Source organism: Bos javanicus, chromosome 3 (assembly GCF_032452875.1).
Source record: "Bos javanicus breed banteng chromosome 3, ARS-OSU_banteng_1.0, whole genome shotgun sequence".
NCBI lineage: Eukaryota > Metazoa > Chordata > Mammalia > Artiodactyla > Bovidae > Bos > Bos javanicus.
The window spans coordinates 21,248,777-21,273,355 of record NC_083870.1 but is presented as its reverse complement, the minus strand read 5'-3'; the positions used below and the strand labels follow the sequence as shown (position 1 = coordinate 21,273,355).

The window sequence follows — 24,579 nt, the reverse complement described above, 5'->3', positions numbered from 1 at the left end:
CATATCATCATCCTCATTTCACATATGAGAAACCTCAGATATGGAAGGTTAAGTAACTTGTCTAGTCACTCAATCAGTGAGTGGGAATCTGAAACCAGCATTTTGAACTGGAAGCCTGCCTGGCTCCACAGGATATGGTGCCCATCAAAGAGGAACACAAATGGTAAAAATGTTTGGCAAGAAATTTAAGACTGTATATGTCTTTCACAAAACACCAAGGAGGAGTCACGTAACATGAATAAAATTGTCTGCAATATTCTCATGAACCACTTGCCTCCCAAACACCTTTCTTATTCCAAGAGCTGCTCCCCTTGAATCCCCAACTTAAACACACCTTCCGCAAGAACTAGATTTTCCCTCCCTTTTATCCTTTCCTCTCACCTTTCTAATACCTCTTCCATAGCTCTTCTGTTCTTTCACTTCCAGGTCATTCATTTTTTAATTACAAATATTAAATATATCTAAAGAAGGAAATAAGCAGTCATCCATAGTCCCACCTCCTGGAAGGGACCACTGTTATCATCTTTGCATGTTTTCCTTCAAATCTGTTTTTAAATTATTCTAAGCTGTAGCAAAAGGTGCATGGGTTCATGCTAAGTCATTTCAGTCCTGTCTGACTCTTTTGGACCCCAGTGACTGTAGCCTGCCAGGCTCCTCTGACCGTGAGAGGATTCCAGGCCAGAATATGGAGTGGGTAGCTATGCCCTCCTCCAGGGAATCTTCCTGAACCAGGGATAGACCCCACATCTCTTGTGTCCCTTGCATTGGCAGGTGGGTTCTTTACCATTAGTATCACCTGGGAAGCCCCTAAAGTATGTAGGTTTATTTTTAAAATTTCAAATAATGCACAAAATACAAATATGTAAAATTTTGAGACATCTTAAATTCAAAAGTAACTTCTGTTAATGTAGGTAAATGCTGCTGGAGTCATTTAGTTTTATCAACAGAGAAAAGAATATATATAAATATGCTTTTATATGATTGAGCTCTTATAGGTTCTATTCCTATTTTCAAGTATTTCAATTTAATAGTGCATAAATTTAATGAAAAAATACAAAAATGAAAAAACTGTTGAACTTTCAGTCAAATTGTTTACCTTAAGAGATATACATTTCTAAAAGAACCCTCTAATGCTAATAATAATTATAATTGAATTAAGTTATTAAAATTTGGAATGATTCTTCTCATTACTTTTTAAAAATCAAATTTTTAAGACTTAATTTAAAAATAATACAGTCTATCCATTTCAAGATTGATGACTTTTGACAACTGAACATGCCTATGTAAACATTACCATGTTCAAGAACATCTCCAGCACTCCAAAATATCCTCTTGAGCCCCTTTGCTGACAATCTCCCTGCCACGCCCAGTCCCAGGTGCTCAATGATCTAGTTCTTTTCACTAGGGATTAGTTTGCCTCATCGAGTAATTTGCATAAGTGGATCCACAGAGTATATACTCTTCATCATTCAGGGTGATGTTTTAATCCGTATTGTTGCCATGTATCAGGAATTTGTTTCATTTTATTGAAGAGTAGTATTCCTTTGAGTGAATATATCACCATTATATCTATTCACTTCGTGATGGACATTTGAATGGTTTTCAATTTGGAAACCATTATGAACAAAGCTGATATTAGCAGGTTCCTTTTGTGGGTATATGGTTTATAAATTCCATTTAAAACTTTTTATAAATTCACAAATTTATTTTGTGAATGTGAATTCATTCACAAATTATGAATAAATTCATAAAGACAAAATTTATTGAAATGTTTAAAAAATGTATTCAAATATTACAAAAGACTGATCTGTGTGCTTGAGGCTGACCCTGGCAACCAGCATTTCCAGGTCTTTCTTGCCCATGGAATCCAATAGGTGCAGCCAAAAAAATGAGATCAGAAGGGAGAGGGGAGGAATGTGAATGAAAAAGGTTGCCTGCCATATCAGCAAACAAAGCATTCTGTGCCATCTAGCCACCAGCCACTACCAACTTTAATAAGTGCATTAAGAATAAACCTATCTGTTGTTGGAGTAGGAAATGGCAACTCACTGCAGTGTTCTTACCTGGAAAATTCGATGAAGAGAAGAGAGTGGTGGGCTACAGTTCATGGAGTAGCACAGAGTTGGATATGACTGAGCATGCATGACTGAACACAGACTGTGGTATCTTAAGTCCACAAACCCTGGCCCACAGCTGTGAAAGCACCAAGTTCCAACCACTAGACTGCCAGGGATTTCTTATCACATCTTAAGATGTCAGTTGCTGCTGCTGCTAAGTCACTTCAGTCGTGTCCTACTCTGTGTGACCCCATAGACGGCAGCCCACCAGGCACCCCCGTCCCTGGGATTCTCCAGGCAAGAACACTGGAGTGGGTTGCCATTTCCTACTCCAATGCATGAAAGTGAAAAGTGAAAGGGAAGACACTCAGTCATGTCCGACTCTTTGCTACCCTATGGGCTGCAGCCTACCAGGCTCCTGCATCCATGGAATTTTCCAGGCAAGAGTACTGGAGTGGGTTGCCATTTCCTTCTCCAAAGATATCAGTTACCTGGGTGTAAACTTTGTTGAAGCACTTCATTATATGTTTATTTGAAAGATGCAACAGACTGGATTGTAAATATTCTCATCACAAAAAAGAAATGAGAATTATGTGATGGGATGGAGGTGCTAGTTAATGCTCTGGTGGGAATCATTTTGCCATATATAACTGTATCCAATCAACGTGCTGCACACCCTAAACTCACACAGTGTCATATGTCAATTATATCTCAATAAAGCTGGAGAAAAAATTTATGAAAAAAGAAAGAAACCTATCTCTTGTATCTTTGGAACCCATCAAAAGCCTAGGGAGACACATTCCAGTGCCTCGAGTTCAAGTGCTACCCAGCTGGGGAAGAAGAAGGCGTGCTTACTCACTGGCCGCCTAGCCAAGGATGTCTGCTTTGGCTCCAGCTGCTGAGGACAACTCCACCCGCCTTCACCGGTGCCAGGAGGGCCTGGTCCCTGCCTATATTCACTTCATCCTCAGGAGTGGTTTAGATGAGGAAATCACTGAGGATTTCTTCTTTTCCCCTAATCTATTCCCACTCTTTCACTGTGTGTCTTCAAGACCACTGTTGGATGCTGAAAGTACAGGACTTAAAGGAGATGCTGCCCTTGTCCTACTGGTCTCTTCTTGCCTGGACGTTGCTGACCCGGGGTTCAGAACCAGAGCGGCTGGGAGGCCACTGGCTGCCTGAGAACCTCTGTCGCCAGGTGCATCCAAGTGCATTGTGCACCTGTGCCTCTCCAGCTCCCTGCAATTTGAATCTGCTGCCCTCGAGCTTCTCAGGTGGCAAGAGAAGGGTAAAGCAGTCCTCTTTGACCTGCAGTAATCTCCAGGGCTGGGAGGATCTGTGAGTTTATCAGCTCATCTGATCAGATCAACAAAAGAGCAATAATGGTCCAACTCCTTCCTTCCGGAATGCTGAACTTTTTCAAAAAAAATCATGGTTTTACAGTGGAAAACACTCCCCTACACATGACAATAGACCCAGAATTTTTAAAGACTGATACTTATGACTACACACAAATTTAAATCCAAAATACAAGCAATGAACTTTTGAAAATATCCTGTATGTAATACAATGTTACACACGCCCCCAAACAGTAGTTTCCTGATCCCTTCCCATGTTCCTTTTTTCCAGGGATAACCATTTTCACTGACTGTTTGGCTGTAAATCTCCTTATCTCTAAGCAAATATTGACACTCCGATTTTCCGGAGCCCGACGCTGCAGACCAGCCTGCAAAGCTGAAAGTGGAGTGTCTGTGTAATTCCTGCCCTCCAGTCATCTCCAAGGCAGCCTCCACCTGCAGATCTACATAACCCACCTCACCACTCCACACGGAACCCGCAAAGGGAACTTTGTCAGAACAAATGCCAGGCCAGCAGCTTTGCGATTTGGGGTGAATCGGGTCCCGGGACACCTCAGTAAAGGGTGGGAGCTGCTCGCAGTGAAGCGCTGTGGTCGCCCCAACCCAGCGACCGCCCCACCGCAATACCTGCCCGCTCCTCTCTCTTCCAGTCCCTTTCTGCTTCTGGCTCATCCTCTGTTCTCTCCTGATCTTGGCCCTTCCTCGGATGTTTTTGCCGGCCTCATAACTTTCCTTGTAACCTCTGAAAATTTCAAGTTATAAAGATAAGAGAGATGCTTCTCAGCACCGCGAAAGGAAAACTAACTAGCTATTCTGGTCCATCACGGGCCTCATCCGTACTTTTCTCCCAAGCAGTAGAGGACACAAATGTTTCCATCCGCTCACGTCGTGACAAATCATCTCGGCGGAGCAGAGTCGCGGCAGAACGAAGGGAACCCAGCCCTCGGCTCCGGACTCCCAGCGGCTCGTCTCCCCTTCTGCCCCGGAGCAGCCTGGCCGGGCAGCCCTGGATCAGGGACCTGGGTCTCCTCAGACGCCGAAATCTGCGACCTCTTTCGGTCTGAGCTTGGGACCAAAGGACGAGATTTCCAGGAGTGAAGGTTAGAATCTTGACCAAAGAGCGGCTTTGCGTGTCCAATGGTGACTTAAGAGCAAGAAACTCTGAATAAAATCATAATAAACTGGGACAGGGCCAATAAAAAGTCGGAAGAATAGAGAACTTGAATAAAACACAGTTCTTCTCATTCAGGTCTGGAACCCTCGACCCTAAAGCTGTCGAGATTCCCGGCTGATTATCAACATCGCAGCCCCTCCACGTCACCATTTAGTCACAGGGACAACTTTTCTAATTAAACAGAAAGGTTCCACGAGATTTGAACTCGGATCGCTGGATCCAGGGTCCTCACCTTACACCATGGAGCCTATTTGGCAGTTCCTGTCTCTCCACTGCCAGGGAAAGGGTATCTGTTTCTTCAGCCTCCATATGTCCCATTCCTACTCCCAAGACTTGAACACAGTTGACCCTCATCCCTTTTGCTTTCTTTCAGCTCCTTTTCTTTGATAGGCTCAGTTCACTCTCACCTCAGAAAATGAGGTAAAGTCCACCATTCTTCTGGTTAAGCAGAATGTCCCATCTTGAGGTAAAATTTCTGCAAATAAGAGTGCTATTTGCCTTTTCCTTGCCTTCACCTTTTCTCATTGCTCCAAGAGGGCAGATGGTTGTCAGGGCAGGAGGCGGGATTTCCTGGGTCCCTTAGTTTTCCCATAGTACAGATTACCCTCCAAAGCCACTGCCACCACCTCTTATCTGTAACATGTAAAGTGTGTCGGCAGTGAAGTGGGAATGGAGGCAGGAGAACTCGCCTTTTCTTCATACATTTCTGATTTGGGAGGGGGTAAGGTTTTCTCACAAGTGTATATTTGTTAGATTTACAATATAAGTAAAAATAGCCATTTACATCAAACACTCAGACAAACCAGCTATACTCACCTAGAAGTGAAGTGAACCTCGTTCAGCCTAGTCTGACTTTGTGACCCCATGGAGTGGAGCATGCTAGGTTCTTCTGTCCAAGAGATTCTCCAGGCAAGAATACTGGAGTGGGCGGCCATTCCCTTCTCCAGGGGATCTTCCCAACCCAGGGATTTAACCTGGGTCTCTTGCATTGCAGGCAGATTCTTTACCTGCTGAGCCACTAGGGAAGACCCAAAGTCACCTGGGGTGACTCAAAATCAACCACATGTTGAGGAGGACATGAGGCACAGCTCTGACACTTAGGCAGTCACAGACTCTTTGGTCAGGTCGGTCAAGTCAGTTTCTCTTCCATTTCTTAACATATCAAATCTAGAAATTGCAGTTTTAAAAAAGGCGTACAAATATCAAGGTACACAAGAGAACTGTTTGCTGAATCATAGAGGATGCACATCCAAGTTGTCTTACAGTACAGACGGTACTTATGTACCCAAAATACCACCACATTAAATATTTGCATGTATAATAGGTATAAATCGTATCAGGACTCAGACTAATAATCTTTACTTCTTCATTGTATCTCAAAAGTGTTTCTTCCCTAAGGCAATACACATAACAGAAAATATAGCACCAGTTTTTGGCCGGTCAAAAGAGTCGGAAAGATGGCTAGTGTTGCCTTGAGACATATTGTTTCCAGAGACTGGAGAGAGGTTGACTCAAAGAGGAAGGAGGCAAAAGGGATGCTCTTGTTATGAGGAGGAAGTTCACAGCTCCAGGGTGAGAATATGAATCTTCTTTTTGGAAAATCAAGTTGCTGAGTGGTAACAAACAACACAAAGTCAAGGTTTATGAGTTCAAGGACCTGAAATGGACTCTGACTCATTAAGGAAAAAATGTTACATAAGAAAATATGTTGAGGGATCCCAGAATGGCCAGGAAACCTGGAGAACAGGGCTCTCACAAGGGGCAAGGACAGAATCAGGTGAGGTTAGAACTGGGATGGGTGGAGATGTGTGTTCTTCCCATTTCCTCCAGCCTGCACATCCGTCCTGATCTGCAAGCAGAGAACTGGCAATGAAGGGTGGTCAAGCTACATCAGAGCAAACTTCAAGAACACTCACAGAGCAAACTGCAAGAGCAATCATGGGAGGCTTTGTCTTGATTCTGTTTACAGAAATTTCTAGAAGTATCAAGTTAATTCAAGGTGAAATAAATAAGGGTAGAGTTTGTCAAAAGATTCTGAGAATAGTGACAACAATATTTATGATTTCACAGCTGATAACATGATTCATCCAGTAGTTTCTAAACCCAGGCACATCTGACAACAAATGCTTACATTCCTCCCATTTTAAAGCAGAAAGAAGGGAGGCACAAGAAATTTTCTTAATTTGTCTAAGGCCACATAAGGACAGAACTATTTTTACAACCCGGAATTTGTACACAGATAGTTGGGTCTCTCTTCTCAGAAGGTGGGTGTATCAAGATTTCTCAGTTGTAGGGATGGGAAGAAGACCAAGAAGAGGAGAGAAGGCAAGAGAGGGATGGGGGAAGGGTAGAAGCACAAATTCTTTTAATCTCTCCTTCCTCCCCTCTCCTTAGGCCTCCTTGATTCTTTTTTTTTTTTTTTTGGCCTCCTTGATTCTTGCCTGCACCAGCCCTTTCCCTCCTTCCCCACTCTGCTACCTGGAGTAGAGCAATGTTCAGCTCTAAGGATTCCTGCCCAAGCCTCCTGGGAGGTCTCAATGCCTTCCTCCCAAACCAGCCTTCCCAGCTTGGTTTTCACCCTTTCCCGCTCCCAGGCAAACCTCACAGAACGCAGCCTACCCAGGCTGGGATGCAGGAGCTCCAACCTGCTGGGGCTGCTCTGGGGCCTTTCTGTTGCCCAACCCACTGGATGCTGCGGATTCCAAAAACTGGGATGAAGGCTTTCAAAAAGAAACCGTTCACTCGGAAAACTTTTCTCTATTTCCCTTCTCAACAGTCTTCATGGGACGAAGGGCTAAAGACGACAATGTATTCATCCAAGTCTTAGAGCATCGCAGTGAGTGCGGGACTCTGTCGCCTGCGCGGACACAGAACGACTATCCCCGCGATCTCTGTGCTTAGTCTCTAAGTCCTGTCCGACTCTTTGCCACCCCATGGACTTATCCCGCCAGGCTCCTTGTCCATGGGGATTCTCTAGGCAAGAATACTGGAGTGGGTTTCACACCCTCTTCCAGGGGATAGTCCCAAACCAGGGATTGAAACTGGGTGTCCTGCATTGCAGGCAGATTCTTACCGTCTGAGCCCCAGGGAAGCCCACTCTGGTGGAAATCGCCTGGTGGACACAGGAAACCTAACACAGCCCCGGAGGCCTGTGCCAGGGTAGGCAAACTCTCATTCGTTGGGTGTAGGCGAGGACTTGGGAAGAGCCATCATGGGAACCCACCGTGTGTTCAGCTGTCCTTGGATCTATTTCGGTTCAGGCCCACAGGATTGGAGCCCTGGTTCCTGGTATCTCTGGGGGATCTGGCATCTGTGGTCGGTAGACGGCACGGAAGTGGCACCGTTTCCCTGGGATCAGGGGTCTTATGCTAGGAAGAAGTGTCAACCCCAAAGATTCCAGGAAAAGCCGGTACTACTCTCTCCGTAGCGTTCGGCGGTTAACCGTAAAGGTTTTTGGTTCGAGCCCACCCAGGGACGAAGGGGTGGCATTTTAGAGGCCACCAAAGAGACTCCCTTTTGCCAGGAGAACATCAGAAAGTGCAGCGGCGAGCCGGCATGCAAGAGCCCAGGAGTCAGGTACAAAAGAGCAGCGGAGAGGGCGGGTCCCAGGAGATTGGAAGCGTCGATCATTCCTGAGAGCCCAGAGTACTGACCGCCGGCGCTGTGAAAAGGGCCACCGCGGCGGGGACTGCAGCGTGGGAGAGGCGGGGTCCACACCGCTGGGCCCCGGAGTCTCCTGGCCTCGGACACACCCACTGTCCCCGCCTCCTGGGGCTTCCGGGAGCTCGGCAATCGGCTGGGGCCACACCTGAGCTCGGGGGCGGAGCTAAGGGTCTGAGGCCTCTGCGTTGGGTGCGGGACCCCGAATGCAGCCTGTGGGGGCCCCAGTGTCCTCACTTGAGGAGAGATGAGGAACTGAAAGGCAGGGGCCTCGGGAACTGGTGTCTCCGCGTCTGAGCGAGCTTGGGGCTTCAAGGTTCCTGTTTGAGTGTTAAAATTAGGTGGTCTAGATGCTGGTGGCAGCATTCGGGATTTCATGAATACAGTGTTAAGTAGTGGAGGGTGTCCCGATTCCGTAGTGTAGTGGTTATCACGTTCGCCTTACACGCGAAAGATGCCGGGTTCGAGACTGGGCGGAAACAGGTTGCTCTCCCCCACCACCCCACCGGGGAGATTTCTGATTGGTGGAACCACCTTGTCCTCACCCCCACTGGCTCAGTCGTGTCGTACTCTTTTCAACCCCATGAACTGTAGCCAGTCAGCCTCCTCTTTCTATGGGATTTCCCCGCTACTTTGCTAGAAACCCATCGGGTCAGTGCAGCTGCCCCCTTCACTCTTGCCTGGCTCCCTGTGTCCTGCAGGGATCATAAAGTGTTCTGTCAGGACACAGGGGTGAAAAGTCCTTCTCTGTGGCTGGTGGAATAGAGAACCAGATGGGAAACGTGTCCACAGGAGGGGGAGTATCCTCAAGAGCTTTCCAGGACTGTTGAGTGGATGCTGTCAGATGGGTCTAAGCCCCAGGATAATAATGCTTAGTCTTGTGTTGTTCTGGCCTTGACCCAGTCCCAGGTCCAGTCCGAATTCAAGCACAGAGGCATCCAGCTTTACCACACATATTCCACTCTCCCTCTCTCCAAAGTGGGGTAGTGAACCACCTTTTCTGTCTCAGTGAATAGAACCCATGTGGGTTGGGTTCTTTTTTTTCCCCCTTGAACTTTCTGATTTGCTGAAATGTAACTCAGGAATATAAAAAACATTTAGCTTCAGATAAATTAGTTCTCTCCGTGCTACTTACAAGAAAAAATTTCAAATTGATAATAAGGATGAATCTTTAATACTTTTAACACTCTAGACAATTCTAATAATTGATATATAATTGCATAGAAAATGTCCTGTCATACTCTCAGAGATGACTCCTGGTACACCTTACCCAGCTTTAATAATTTTGGTCTAAAACCTACTTCATGTTGACTTTCAGATTTTCTAAAAATGTGGAAAATATTGGAGCCACTCTATTAGACATTGTAGAAGTCTTGCATTTATTTTCTATTCAAAATCCTAATGAAAGTGAACTGCCTAAATTTTCTGTAGTGCTTTGATTCCCTTAAGCAAACTCTAATTCCAAAAAATATTTCCATTTATAAAATTCAAAATTTGTGCCACAGAAAATTAAATATACCATATAATATTTTTTCAACGAAGATTAAGTCATATAATCATAGAAGTCATAGTTACTTATATTCCCCTTTCAAAGTGGGGGAAAATGTTTTTAGGTATCATCTATTATGTGAATATCTGACCGGCAACCATTTACCCACAGGGATACCCGTGCAGTTACAAGACGGGCAGTGCGCAGCCCCCTCGCGGGGCAGGACTTTGTGAGCTCAGCCTCTGCCTTTTAAGCCAAAGACCCAGGGCACCCGACGAGGGGGCGGCCCTGGCTGGGCGGCTGCGCCCATGGCCGGGGCTTGGAAGGCAGAGATGGGCAGAGCCGCCCGGGTCCAGCGAGGACGCCCCGGATCGGTCCCACAACTGTCCGCCGTGTCCGTGTGAACCACGCCGCTGAGGGTCGCGGGAGACCTCAGGTGGGTCCTATTAGAGGAATAAAAAGTGTTTCTTTTCTAAGTAGGCAGAAAGGTCCCACCGAGCTTTGAACTCGGATCGCTGGATTCAGAGTCCAGAGTGCTCACCATTACACCATGGAAACCCCTCCGGAGCCACCTCGCCTCCATCGCCAGACAACGGTATCCGCTTCTTTAGCCTCCATACGTCCCACCCAGAAGCTCAGGGCAGTTCTTCTAAGGCCCTGAGGAGACTCCAATATGGTTGACTCCCCTAGGTGCTCAACTCTCTCACTTTCTCTCTGCTCTTTTCCTTTGATCGACTCAGCTCACTCTCACCTCAGAAAATGAGGTGAAATCCACTTTGGGTTTTGTGCCAGGGAGGACCCCCTAGGTCTCTATCACCAACCACATATTCTGTTTAGGTTAACCAGAGTGTCCCATCCGGAGGTAAAATTTCTGCAAATAAGAGTGTTGTTTTCCTTTTCTTTGCCTTCACCCTTTTCCCATAGCCCAGAGGGGGCAGACGGTTGTCAGGGCAAGAGGCAGGGTTTCCTGGGTCCCTTAGTTTTCTCACAGCGCTGGTCACACTCCTAAGCGGCCACCACCTCTTACCTGTAACATATAAAGTGTGTCAGCGGTGGAGTGGGAATGGAGACAGGAAAACTCTTATTTTATTCTTCATATATTTCTGATTTGGAGAGGGATAAGTTATTCTCACAAGTGTATATTTGTTGAATTTACAAGGTGAGTAAAAGTAACCATTTGAAGAAAACACTCAGACAAACGAGCTATACTCAATTAAAGTGAAGTCAATGTCGCTCACTCGTGTTTACTCTTTGTGTTCCTAGGGACTGTACCTGACAGGCTTCACTGTCCAAAGATTCTCCAGGTAAGAATACTGGAGTGGGTGGTCATTCCCTTCTCCAGGGGATCTTCCAAAATCAGGGACTGAACCAGGGTGTCCTGAATTGTAAACGGATTTTTAATGTCTGAGCCCCCAGGGAAGCCCACTCTGGTGGAAACCGCCTGGTGGACGCAGGAAACCGAAGCACATGCCCGGAGGCCTTTGCCAGGGTGGGCAAACTCATTCGTTGGGTTTAGGCGAGGAAACGGGAAGCGCCATCGTGGGAGCAACCCGGTGTTCAGCTGTGCTTGGATCTATTTCGGTTCAGGCCCGGAAGTTTCGAGGCCTGGATGGCGGTTTCTCCGGGGGCGCTGGCATCTGTGGCGGGTAGGGGCAGGGAAACGGCACCGTTTCTCTGGGGGACAGAGCGCTCACCCCGGGAATGAGTGTCTACTCCAGAGAGTGTCCAAAAGAACCCCGTAGTGCTGTCTCTGTGGCGCAATCGGTTAGCGCGTTCGGCTGTTAACCGAAAGGTTGGTGGTTCGAGCCCACCCAGGGACGAAGGCGTGGCATTTTACGCAACACCAGAGAGAACTCCCTTTTGCCAGAGGACACCGGAGAAGTGATGCGCCCAACGGACTTTCAGAGAAACACAACAGGAGTCAGGTGCAAAGGAAAAACGAGGAGGGCGCGTCCCGGGTGGATTGGAAGCGTCGGTCATTCCTGAGAGCCCAGAGCGCTGATCGCCGGCGCCGAGAACAGGACCACCGAGGCGCGGGTCCGCAGCCATGGAGGGGCGGCTTCCACACCGCTGGGTTTCGGGGTCACCTGGGCCTCGGGAGCACCCACCGTCCCCGCCTCCTGCGGCTTCCGGGAGCTGGGGAGTCGGCGGGGGCGACCCCTGAACTCAGGGTGCGCAGCTGAGGGTCTGAGGATTCTGCGTTGGGTTCGGGGCCCCGAAAGCAACCTGTGGGGGCCCGAGGGTCCTCACTTCATGCGAGAGGAGGAACCCTAAAGCAGGGCCCTCCGGAGCCGCCGTCTCCGTGCCTGAGAGAGCTTGGGGCTTCAAGGTTCCTCTTTGAGTGTTAAGAGTTGGTTGTGTGGTTACTGGTGGCGGGACCTCGAATTTCATGGATACAGTGTTCAGGAATAGAGAGTGTCCCGTTTCTGTAGTGTAGTGGTTATCACGTTCGCCTCACACGCGAAAGGTCCCCGGTTCGAAACCGGGCAGAAACAGGATTTTCTCTTTCTTTTTGCCCCCCTGAGATATGTCTTCTCATTGGAAAAACCAACAGGCGCGAAAGGCACGGGGTGAGGCACGGGACGCAGCTGGAGGAAGATTTGGTGACCACCTGGAAGTCTCTTTATTCAGCTCTCGGAGAGGCCCCGGAGCCACGTCGGAGATCTGGAGGTGGACGGATCCGCTCATCACCCGCCACTCATCACCGAGCCTGACGACAAAGAAAACCGAGGTTCACAAGGAGAGCAAGAAATGGACTCGGCAGCACGCAGCGCTACAGCTAGACCAGGAGGGACCCAGTCCGCTACTTTGTGTCCTTGCCCCAGAGCAAAAGCGACGCCCAAGTAAGGAGACGTGAAGGGCGATGAGCAGCGGGGCAGGGCTGGGAGTCTTGCACAGCGGCACACAGCCCTGGGCCGCTGCGACATTGCCTTTCCTGCTTTCTGACTTTCTGAAGGGTTATCTTCCACCCACCTTTCACCTGGAGAAGCTAAATAAGGTATTTGTCTACAGCTCCCTGGTGGTCTAGTGGCTAGGATTCGGCGCTTTCACCGCCGCGGCCCGGGTTCGATTCCCGGTCAGGGAAAACTTTCTTTCTTCCAGCGTCTGCACTCACACAAGTCTCTCTCTTGCTGCCCAGATCGGAACTGTATTTTGCTTAAAGGTCCAATGCAGAACATTTCTGCACAGAGTTTCTAAATGCCGCTGAGTCCGGGCCTCAGGGTCCTGGACCTCGGGCTGGCTGTTGGAGCTGAGATGCCATGAACAGCCTGTGCTGGCCAGCTCTGGCCTCCACTCTTTTCTCCTGGCATGGTAAACCCAGAGTCTTACTTAACAGTTTTCATTCAAAGAGAATGTGAGGCTTCAGTTCCAAAAATTCATTAAAATCCAATACCAAAAGCTTTTGTAAGATACCAAAAGTTTGCAAGAATACGAACATCGTATATTCTGTACCTAAGTGCCCGGTTAACATCACATTCTTTCTTTATGTAAGAGTCATGACATCACTTGATAGTAACGTGCCGATATCTCGGGATTGTTCCTTTCCTTTGGCGTCCCTCTCAAAGCTAACTTCTGTGGGAAGGCCAGGGAACAACTTTCCCGTCCGGAAAGGGGCCCGCTTGGCCCTTCAGGAACCTGGAATCCGTTCTCTTTAGGGTGTAGAAAAGGTATATATGTGTTAGTCGCTCAGTCCTTTTGGACTTTTGGCCATCCCTTGGACTGTAGCATTCCTCTGTCCATGGGCCAGTGAAGCCCAAAACAAACATAACCACAATGCATTGGCCAGGAATCGAACCCGGGTCTCCCGCGTGGGAGGCGAGAATTCTACCACTGAAGCACCAATGCCAATATATAAAGCATATTTGCAAGGATAGCCAAATGCAGTTTTATTCAGGTCTTTCTCAAGTTGCAGGCCACTCATACCCTGTGCTTGTAGACGGCCTAGGCTTTCATCCTCAGCCCTCAGCTGTACCGGCTGCCCTCTGCCCTCTGGCCTCCTGCGGGTTGCTTTGGCGGGCACTCAGGTGGGCTTTGTATCCATCTGAGTGGTAGAACAGCCTGGTGCTCGTGCTCACTGGCCCAATCTTGTCCAAAACTCTTTAGGATCCCTTGGACTCTAGCCCACCAGGCTCCTCTGTCCATGGGATTGCCACGCTCCTTTGCTAGAAACCCATCGAGGCAGTACAGCTGCCCCCTTGGCTCTTGCCTGGCTCTCCGCGCCCTGCAGGGAGCATAAAGTGTTCTGTCAGGACACAGAGGTGAAGAATCCTTCCCTGTGGTTGGAAGATGAGAGAATCAGATGGGAAATGCTACAAAGGGAGGGGAATATTCTCAAAAGCTTCCCAGAACTGCTGTGTGGGTGCTGTCGGTTGGGTGGCTGTCCTATGACAATAATGCTTAGCCTTGTGTTCTGGCCTTGACCCAGTCCCAGGTCCAGTCTGAATTCAAGCACAGAGGCACAGTGTGCTTTCCCACACATATGTCATTGTGCCTCTCTCCAAGGGGAGTTCTGAACCACCTTTTCTATCTCAGTGAAGAGCAATCATGTGGGTCTTTTCTTTTTTTTTTTCCCCTTTGTTTTGTTGAAGTGTAACTCAGGAATATAAAAAAGGTTTAGCTTTAGATAAATTAGTGCTCTCCATGCTACAAACAAGAATAAAATTCAAGTTGATAATAAGGATGAAACTCAAATACTTTTAACACTCTAGAGAATTCTAATAATTGATGTGTAATTACATAGAAAATGTTTGTCCTGTCATGCTGCCAGAGATGACTCTTGGTATGCACCACACTACTTTAATAATTTTGGTCTAAAAATTACATCATGGTTACTTGCAGATTTATTATTATTTATAAAATTTAAAATTATGTGTCCCAGTAAATTAAATATACCATATAATATCTTGTAAATCAGGATTAAGTCTTTTGAGTCTCGAAATCATAGTGACTTAATTATTCCCTTTTCAATTTATGGTCAGTGTTTTTAGGTATCATCGAATATGTGATTTTAAGCAGCATTTATCAGACACGACTCAGGTCAAACTGTGATGTTAAGATCTATCACTAACTGTAAGTTCTTTGACTGATATTAAATTGGTTGAATTAATGTATAATCTTTGCCTGGAGAATGTCTAAACAAGGTAGAAATAATAATGCCCATATTTTTATAGGTTATATATAGAAGGGCTCTAGCTTAACAGCTTAAGAGAATGTGTGGGTACATTTAGGAGATGTTCCTGAATGTAGCCATAACGTCACTTGAAGAAGAGTACAACACATGGACTCTCTAAGTTACCTGTTGCTTACCTGATGTACTCCTTTATTAAAAAAAAAAAAAAATCCTGATTCTTACCTGCTTTCTAGATCTCAAGTCACCCATTTTCCCATGTGCTATGTTATTTTTTTAGTCACTGCAGGGTCCTTAGGTGCTGGCAGGCAGGTGAACCTGAGAAGAACATGACAGGCTGCTCTCCTGCTGTGATTCTTATTTGTCTGTGTGTGTGTGAGTGAGATTCCTATTTTTGATGCCTCCTGGTGTGAATGCACCAAGGAGTGGGACCTTGACTTTGCTCCTGATACAGCAGTTTTCCTGGAGAAGGGCCTGGTGCCTGGTGAGCACCTAGTAAGTGCTTGCTGACTGAAGGATTCCTAATGCACAGTTCTGGAAAACTGATGAAGAGGACAGAATGTGGGTAAGATCCACAGAGGCCTAGAGTATAAGGGACAGAAGGACAAAAACTCCAAGAGGGAGAGATAAGGGCAGAGAGAAATGTCCTAGAACCTAGAGACATCCTCAACTGAGTACGGAAAATCTGAAGAGCTCTTCTTTCCTCATGAACTTCAACTGAGGAATCAGTGGAAGGTGAACCAGGAACTCTAAGGATCCAAGTTTGCACAAGATGTATTATCGGTGCAGGATTCTGTAGCTTGCAACAATGTGTCTCAAATGAGATAATTTTTGCAGATAGCCACGTACTGTCGAGATATCATACAGAGACAGTCTCAGGCTTGCAAATGCACCCACATACCGGAGGGAGACCCCTCATTAGATTGTGTGCATCCAACCAAAGCCAAAATACAACTCATGAAGGGAAGAGGATAAATGTCTGGGACCAGTGGGCTTTTTTTTTTTTTAAACTCCTGTAATCCATAAGCTGCTCTGCAAGAGGCTCTCTGGAGTCATTCTGGCTGGTCTCGTCTGGACTCAATGACTTGGTCACTACTGAAAACAGTTACAATTTTTAGAATACTTTCCAATCAGCTTGTAAGTTTAGCTGTTGAATATGTGCAATCTCTGGGAAATGTACACATTGTCTTTTCAATGTACCTCCCACTAAGTTGAGTCAGTAGGGCACAAATTCCTTTGTTAGAGTAACAGACAGGTGTATTGACAATTTCTTGTGATGGCAAGACCATGAAGCAAAAGACTCTTTCCTTGAGTGGGCAAAATAGATTGGAATATAAGTTAGCACCTCTATTTAGGGAAAACTAAGAACATAAAGAGATGCCTTCCGTTTCTAGCCAAGGTGCAGTGACAGAAATCAGATCAACCCTCCTTCCTAAATCTCACTCTCCCCCTTTGTCCCACTCCCAAAGGAACAAAAAGACAAAACACATGAAATACTGGTTTCTAAGACACTGGAAATCAGGCAGCAAAGGATAGCAAGCCTTGAGAGGTGACAAACAAACAAGGTGAGTCTTGCCATGGGCCCAGCTTCCTGCTTTCAGTGAGTTCGCAGGCTGGGCACAAAGAGGAGGATTTCAGGTAGTGTTGGTGGAAAGCAAGGCAGCTAGAGATCACAGGACAAAGATCCAGTGATTTTTATTTGCAAAGCAGATGTAGAGCAAAGGTATGGCTATCAAGGCTGAAAGGGGAGTTGGGGGAATTGGGAAATTAGGATTTACCTATATACACTATTGATGACATTATGTATGACACCACCCTTATGGCAGAAAGTGAAGAAGAACTAAAGAGCCTCTTGATGAAAGTGAACGAGGAGAGTGAAAATGTTGTTTTAACACTCAACATTCAGAAAACTAAGATCAGGGCATCCAGTCCCACTACTTCATGGCAAATAGATGGAGAAACATCGGAAACCATGGCAGACTTTATTTTTCTGGGCTCCAAAATCACTGCAGATGGTGACTGCAGCCATGAAATTAAAAGATGCTTACTCCTTGGAAGGAAAGTTATGACCAAGCTAGACAGCATATTAAAAAGCAGAGATATTACTTTTCCAACAAAGGTCCATCTAGTCAAGGCTATGGTTTTTCCAGTGGTCATGTATGGATGTGAGAGTTGGATATAAAGAAAGCAGAGCACAGAAGAATTTATGCTTTTGAACTGTGGTGTTGGAGAAGACTCTTGAGAGTCCCCTGGACTGCAAGGAGATAGAACCAGCCCATCCTAAAGGAGATTAGTCCTGGGTGTTCATTGGAAGGACTGATGTTGAAACTGAAACTCCAATACTTTGGCCACCTAATGCAAAGAGCTGACTCATTTGAAAAGACCCAGATGCTGGGAAAGATTGAGGGTGGGAGGAGAAGGGGACGACAGAGGATGAGATGGCTGGATTGCATCACTGACTCAATGGACATGGGTTTGGGTGGACTCCGGGAGTTGGTGATGGACAGGGAGGCCTGGTTGTGTTATGGTTCATGGGGCTGCAAAGAGTCGAACACAACTGAGCAACTGAACTGAGCTGAACCAGTACAATAAATAACAAATGAGAACCTATTGTATGGCACAGGGAATTACTGGATGCTCTGTGGTTACCTAAATGAGAAGGAAATCCTAAAAAGAGGGGATACATGTATATGTATGGCCGATTCACTGTGCTATTAACACAACATCATAATTAACACATCCTAAAACAGCTATACTCAAATAAAAGTTAATAATAAAAAAAAAAAAGAAACATGAAGAAAGGTCCAGTGATGAGAGAGAGAGAATGCTGGGATATGAAAGGGGCTCCCTCAAGTACTCAGCAGAGTAATGATCGGGGTATCCTTATGAAGAAAGTGCCTGAGGCCAAGGAAAGAATGTTTTAACAAGATCCTGGAACAACTCCTGGTGCTCACACAGGACAAGCAATTGTATGTAAGTGATCTCCCCACACAGACTGGACTACTTATAACTCATGGGCCATTGGGAAGAACATTCAAAAAACTCTTGTGATGGACAGGGGGGTCTGGCTGTTAAAATGCTGCACTCAATATGCCCATAAATTTGGAAAACTCAGCAGCAGCCACAGGACTGGAAAAGGTCAGTTTTCATTCCAGTACTAAAGAAAGGCAATGCCAAATAATGTTCAAACTACTACACAATTGTGCTCATCTCACATGTTAGCAAAGTAATGGTTAAACTTCTCACTGTGAGGCTTTCACAGTATGTAAACTGAGAACATCCAGATGTGCAAGCTGGATTTAAAAAAGGCAGAGGATCTAGGGATCAAATTGCCGACATCCCTTGGTTCATAGTAAAAGGAAGAGGGTTCCAGAAAAACATCTACTTCTGCTTTATTTACTTCGCCAAAGACTTTGACTGTGTGGATCACAGCAAACTGTGGAAAATTCTTCAAGAGATGGGAATACCAGACCACCTTACCTGCCTCCTGAGAAATCTGTATGCAGGTCAAGAAGCAACAGTTAGAATCGGACATGAAACAACAGACTGGTTCCAAATTAGGAAAGGAGTATGTCAAGACTGTATGTTGTCACCCTGCTTATTTAACTTCTATGCAAAGTACATCATGTGAAATACCAGCCTGGATGAAGCACAAGCTGGAATCAACATTTCTGCAAGAAATATCAATAACCTCAGATATGCAGATGACACCATGTTTATGGCAGAAAGCGAAGAGGAAGTAAAGAGCCTCTTGATGAAAGTGAAAGAGGAGAGTGAAAAAGCTGGCTTAATATTCAACATTCAAAAAACTAAGATCATGACATCCGATCCCATCACTTCATAGCAAATAGATGGGGAAACTATGGAAACAGTGAGAGACTCTATTTTCTTGGGCTCCAAAATCATTGTAGATGGGGACCACAGCCATGAAATTAATGCTTGCTCCTTGGAAGAAAAGCTATGACCAACCTAGACAGCATATTAAAAAGCAGAGATATTACTTTGCCAACACAGTTCAGTCTAATCAAAGCTGTGGTTCCTCCAGTAGTCGTGTATGGATGTGAGAGTTGGACTATAAAGAAAACTGAGTACCAAAGAATTGATGCTTTTAAACTGGAGAAGACTCTTACTGCAAGGAGATCCAACCAGTCCATCCTAAAGGAAATCAGTTCTGAATATTCATCAGAAGGACTGATGCTGAAGTTGAAGCTCCAATATTGTGGCCACCTGATGGGAAGAGCTGACTCAGTATAGAAGTCCCTGATGCTGGGAAAGATTGAAGGCAAGAGGAGAAGTGGGTGGCTGAGGATGAGATGGTTGGGTGGCATCACCGACTCAATGCACATGCATTTGAACAAACTCCAGGGTTTGGTGATAGACTGGGAAGCCTGGAGTGTTGCCATCCTTGGATCCCTACTGAACTGAAGAAATTGGGGAACAGTTCCTTACCACCAGAAAGCTCCATAGGGCCTCCAACCAGCCCATCTTTCTCTGCTCTGAGTCACCTTGTAGAACAGTCAGTGAATCTAAGAGGGCACAGGACAAAGTTGACTGCAGGATACTTTTACCTCCTGATATCCCCTCACATTTTCATCTGGGCCCTACATTGTCTCTACCTGTGACACCTATTATCTCTCTGAAAACCAAGAAGTTCATCCCTTGTGAAGACACTTCACTTTCCCTCACCCCAGCACACCTGCGGGACAATCTGATTTGAGTCAGAGAACAAAAGGGAAGGAATTCAACTCTACACCGCGGTTTCCAGCCAAAGACACAATGATGGAAGAGGGTCAGGCTCTGCGGATTGAGCTGATCCAGGAGGAAAAGCAGCCGGTCGTCGAGCTGCTATCAGGGGAGGCCCCGAAATCAGGTTAAGATCAGGGAGTAGATGGACCCGCCCATCATCGGCTGAGAACCAAGTGGCCCCTGCTTCACAAGGAAACAGGTTCAGAAAGAGAGCTTGACCTCTCACCACACCTGGATTCCAGGTCTTCCCACAAAACCTGTGGAGCCTACCTTGTCCAGTTCTTGGATGAGGCTGAGCCTCTAATCCAGGGGTTGGGCGGCCGTCGTTGCGCTTTGTCACATCTTCGGGGACAGAGGATGGATCCGTCCCCTCGGCGCGCTCCACTCGCCGGCTCTGAAGCCCTGGGCCTACCATTTCTGCTGCAGGGAGCCCTGTGTCTGTGGTCCCTCGGGCGTCCGCTGTGCGTCCACCCTGACGAGGAGAGGACCACCTCACCCTCGTCCCGTCCCAGTGGGACGTCAGCATGCCGGACGCGACAGAAAACGATGAATCCGCTCTTGTCTGGACGTGGAAGGTGCAAACTAGGACCTGCAGGGGAGGAAAGCAAGGCGAAATCTCAAGAATCTCCTGATCTAAAGCTATTTTCAAGTCCGCCTCATTGGCAACTCAGGCCTCTAGGGCGATTGAGGGTGCTGTCGAGCCGTCGCACTCTCGACAGCACTCGGAGTCCACGCGGAACCAGGAGGAGCCCTGCGGCCTGGGAGCCGGTGCGCATGCGACCCGCGCCTCCCTCGGGGTCTGAGCCCCTGAACCTCAGACGCGAACGCAACGCCGCACTGAGAAAAGGAGGAAAGCCACTGCTGAAGAAAAGGGCACATGCATTCCCCAAATTGAGAAGCTCTACTGCTAAAGGAAACCAGAGACAGACAGACACACAGACACCATTGCAGTAAAACCTTTCAGCGAAAAGAAACTCTGCCTGCTGTGAGGTAAATACGAAAACCCTTCAAGACACCTGCTTTCTGAAAGAAAAGAAAAAAAAAAAAAAACCCGCCTTTACCTCTCTGTTACATTCGCGCTCCACGACCTGTTGAACTGCAAAATTATAAAAAGAAAAGAAGAGGCGTTTCAGACATTGTAAAATGTAAAACAAAGCAGTCCTTCAAGAAGAATCTCAAGTTTGGAATGAAGACATCAGATCTGCGTGGACCGCGCCTGACTCCTCCGCGGCTTTATGCTGGGCCTGGTAGGCAAAGGAATTCAACAAATGACCAAGCCTCAGTCTTTGCTGCGGTTCCTGCTAAACGTGAAAGTGTGATGCAAGTCTGGACTGAAACTAGAGGACTAGAACCAGCCAAAGACGCAAGAATCTGAGGAACCCCCAGTGCCAGGCGGCGCCGGAGAAGCCCTGCTGTGAAAGGCCTTCGAGAGAGGAGCGCACGGGTCAGGTGGGGTAGAGGGGACGGCGGGTCCTTTGTTTCTCAAGTGGGATTTGAGGCATCGAGCCTGGTCCCCGCTGGCGCCATGAAAAGGGACTCTAAGGCACCGGATCTGCCTCTGGAAGGGCTGTGTCCACCTTGACAGACGTGGGACCTCCTGGGGCTCAGACGCACTTACTCCCCCCTCCCCGCCCCCCCCCCCCCGCTCCTGAGGCTTCTGAGAACTGGAGAGTCAGGGGCGGGGGGGGGGGGGGGGGCGCGACCTCTGGGCGCAAAGTTGGCACAAAGGGACCTTGCCCCGGAAGAGGCGACGAACCCTAAATCAGGCCCTTTCAGGACCTGCAGATCCTTACTTGACGGATTGCCTGTGTTTCCAGAGTCCTCTTCCTTTAAAAATTTGAAGGTCAGGTGTGTTCAAACATGCAATTCTTGGATATGTCTCTAGACCCAACTGGCCGTGTGGTTTCCGTAGTGTAGTGGTTATCACGTTCGCCTAACACGCGAAAGGTCCCCGGTTCGAAACCGAGCGGAAACAATTCCACTTTCCCTCAAAAGTTTTGGATTCATATTTTAAACAGAAAATAGAGGTCTGCCGCCTGGAGTGAGGCTTGGAGCTTCAGCTTCCCCATCAGTCCTCCCAAAGAATATTCAGGGTTCATTTCCTTTAGGACTGACTGGTTTCATCTCTCCTTGACCTGCATACAGGATTTTCAGGAAGCAGGTAAGGTGGTCTGCTATTCCCATCTCTTGAAGAATTTTCCATATTTTCTTGTGATCCACACAGTCAAAGGCTTTAGAGGAGTCAATGAAGCAGAAATAGATGTCTTTCTGGAATTCTCTTGCTTTTTCTATGATACAATGGAGGAAAAGTGGAGGAAAAAAGGAAAAGGATAGAACCAAATTAATTGGAAAAGTATATGGAAAAGGTTAAATAGAAAGTATATAAGCAATGGAGGAAATTTCATTGGTAAAAGGCGTTTACAGGGTGATGATGATGAGCCTACTCTTTCATGCATTCTAGGATTCCCAGTCAACCTGCTTTCCTCCAGAGATCCTCTCTGAGGATCACAGACTACCTGGACCTAGGTACTTGTGTGTGTATGTACACAAGACACAGAGGAGTAGGGTAGTAGTGGAGCATAGGAGAGGATGCATAGACTAGAAACATTCATACATCATTTACATTGTAAAAGAGTAAGCCCTGGGTGGGCTCAAACCACAAGCTTTTGGGTTAACAGACGAACTCGCTAACTGATTGCCTGATTGTGCCACAAAGTCGGGAGGAGAGTTTCATCCTCACTCCCACAGAAAGCAAGCATACTTACGGAACTGGGCGGAGCCACCTGTGTTTCACAGAATGGCGTTTCCACTTCGGAGCCTCGGACAACCTGAGAGATGGAGTCCACTCAGCCTGTTCGTTCCCGTCGGGAAGCCGGGAGGTTCCGAGGGCAGAAGGTCTCCTGAGCGTCCTCGCCGCTGCAGATGTCAGCGCCCAAGAGAAGCCCCGAGCTTGAGCCGAGGGGTCCCAGAAAGAAGCTGATGGCTCCTGGTTTGCTCCGCCTTCGTCGGACCATTTGCGCTTCTGGACATCGGTTTAGTAGATGGCGTGTGTGTGGCTGCAGCTGAAAAGAGGTCAGTTTGTTGTGATCCACTCAATGTAAGGCTTTAGCTGTCTTTTGAGGACGGGAAAGGAAAGGTGTGAAGAGGGCGAATAGATCCGAGGAAGGCCAAGGGCAGGAGAAAACAGAGAAGGAGCCAGAAGGAGAAAGGGACTGCAAGAGAGAGGAGCGGGCTGGTATCTCGGCGGGGGCCATCGGCGCTGGGTTGGGGAGATCACAGGGCCTGACTCTGGCGCAGCTCCCACGCTTTCCTGAGGTGTCCAGGAATCCGGTTCACCCCCAATCGCAAAGCTGATGGCCTTGCATTTGTTCTGGAAGTTTCCTTTGCTGGTGGGCTGTGTGGGTTTGCAGGTGAATGCAAGACCTATGCGCTACCTTGGAGATGACTAGTGGGCAAGGAAACACACAAATTCACTTTCCCCTTTGCAGGCTGGTCTTCAGGGTCTGGGTGGGAAACTGGAAAATCTGAGTGCCGATATCAACACTGGTTTTGAGATAAGGAGATCAATAGCCAAGCAGTCAGTGAAAGTGGTTTTGTTGGTGGGGTAGTGGGATTGGGAACCCGACTGGGACCAGTGGAGTACTCTTTGGGGTATATGTAACTTGGTATCATTCACATGTGTGTTTGTGTGTATACAAACATATATACATAGTAAGGAGCATTGCTTATATTTTAACTTTAAATTTTTACATAGTCATAAATAAATATATATCTTATGTAAAATTCTGGGTCTTGTGTCATGTGTAAGAAGGTTTTCCATTTAAAACCTTAATTTTTTTTAATTGGGGGATTTTTGAGGTAAGGAATTGGACTACTGTTCTTTTGATGAGCTGATTAGATGGACTAGTAAACTGGCAGATCCCACTAGCCCAGGAGGCTACCACTGCCACTGTAAGGTATCAGGAACTTAAAGCCACACCCAGACTTTATGCAGTGCAGTGCCCAAATGCAAGACCTTACACTCAGTGGTGACATGCAAAGTGCCATGTGCCCAGGCATGGTCTACAAGTTTTACATGGGTGTACTCACTTTATTCTTTCAACAGGCTTCTATCATATCATCATCCTCATTTCACATATGAGAAACCTCAGATATGGAAGGTTAAGTAACTTGTCTAGTCACTCAATCAGTGAGTGGGAATCTGAAACCAGCATTTTGAACTGGAAGCCTGCCTGGCTCCACAGGATATGGTGCCCATCAAAGAGGAACACAAATGGTAAAAATGTTTGACAAGAAATTTAAGACTGTATATGTCTTTCACAAAACACCAAGGAGGAGTCACGTAACATGAATAAAATTGTCTGCAATATTCTCATGAACCACTTGCCTCCCAAACACCTTTCTTATTCCAAGAGCTGCTCCCCTTGAATCCCCAACTTAAACACACCTTCCGCAAGAACTAGATTTTCCCTCCCTTTTATCCTTTCCTCTCACCTTTCTAATACCTCTTCCATAGCTCTTCTGTTCTTTCACTTCCAGGTCATTCATTTTTTTAATTATAAATATTAAATATATCTAAAGAAGGAAATAAGCAGTCATCCATAGTCCCACCTCCTGGAAGGGACCACTGTTATCATCTTTGCATGTTTTCCTTCAAATCTGTTTTTAAATTATTCTAAGTTGTAGCAAAAGGTGCATGGGTTAATGCTAAGTCATTTCAGTCCTGTCTGACTCTTTTGGACCCCAGTGACTGTAGCCTGCCAGGCTCCTCTGACCGTGAGAGGATTCCAGGCCAGAATATGGAGTGGGTAGCTATGCCCTCCTCCAGGGAATCTTCCTGAACCAGGGATAGACCCCACATCTCTTGTGTCCCTTGCATTGGCAGGTGGGTTCTTTACCATTAGTATTACCTGGGAAGCCCCTAAAGTATGTAGGTTTATTTTTAAAATTTCAAATAATGCACAAAA

General features: G+C 46.8%; 1 long non-coding RNA gene and 6 other non-coding genes across 7 annotated transcripts; 5 read left to right on the top strand and 2 right to left on the bottom strand.

Annotated features, from left to right (window-relative positions):
* The first annotated feature begins 10,014 nt into the window (after positions 1 to 10,014).
* On the top strand, positions 10,015 to 12,823 carry LOC133242359 (uncharacterized). The gene is made up of 4 exons (XR_009734851.1): positions 10,015 to 10,174; positions 11,002 to 11,042; positions 11,554 to 11,663; positions 12,293 to 12,823. It is a non-coding gene; the product is annotated as an uncharacterized LOC133242359 (long non-coding RNA).
* On the bottom strand, positions 10,225 to 10,297 carry TRNAQ-CUG (transfer RNA glutamine (anticodon CUG)). Its single transcript has one exon. It is a non-coding gene; the product is annotated as a tRNA-Gln (tRNA).
* TRNAN-GUU (transfer RNA asparagine (anticodon GUU)) lies at positions 11,485 to 11,558 on the top strand. Its single transcript has one exon. It is a non-coding gene; the product is annotated as a tRNA-Asn (tRNA).
* TRNAV-CAC (transfer RNA valine (anticodon CAC)) lies at positions 12,161 to 12,233 on the top strand. The gene has a single exon. It is a non-coding gene; the product is annotated as a tRNA-Val (tRNA).
* On the top strand, positions 12,752 to 12,823 carry TRNAE-UUC (transfer RNA glutamic acid (anticodon UUC)). Its single transcript has one exon. It is a non-coding gene; the product is annotated as a tRNA-Glu (tRNA).
* Positions 12,824 to 13,513: 690 nt separating this feature from the next.
* On the bottom strand, positions 13,514 to 13,584 carry TRNAG-CCC (transfer RNA glycine (anticodon CCC)). Its single transcript has one exon. It is a non-coding gene; the product is annotated as a tRNA-Gly (tRNA).
* Positions 13,585 to 21,514: 7,930 nt separating this feature from the next.
* Positions 21,515 to 21,587, top strand: TRNAV-AAC (transfer RNA valine (anticodon AAC)). The gene has a single exon. It is a non-coding gene; the product is annotated as a tRNA-Val (tRNA).
* Positions 21,588 to 24,579: the final 2,992 nt, after the last annotated feature.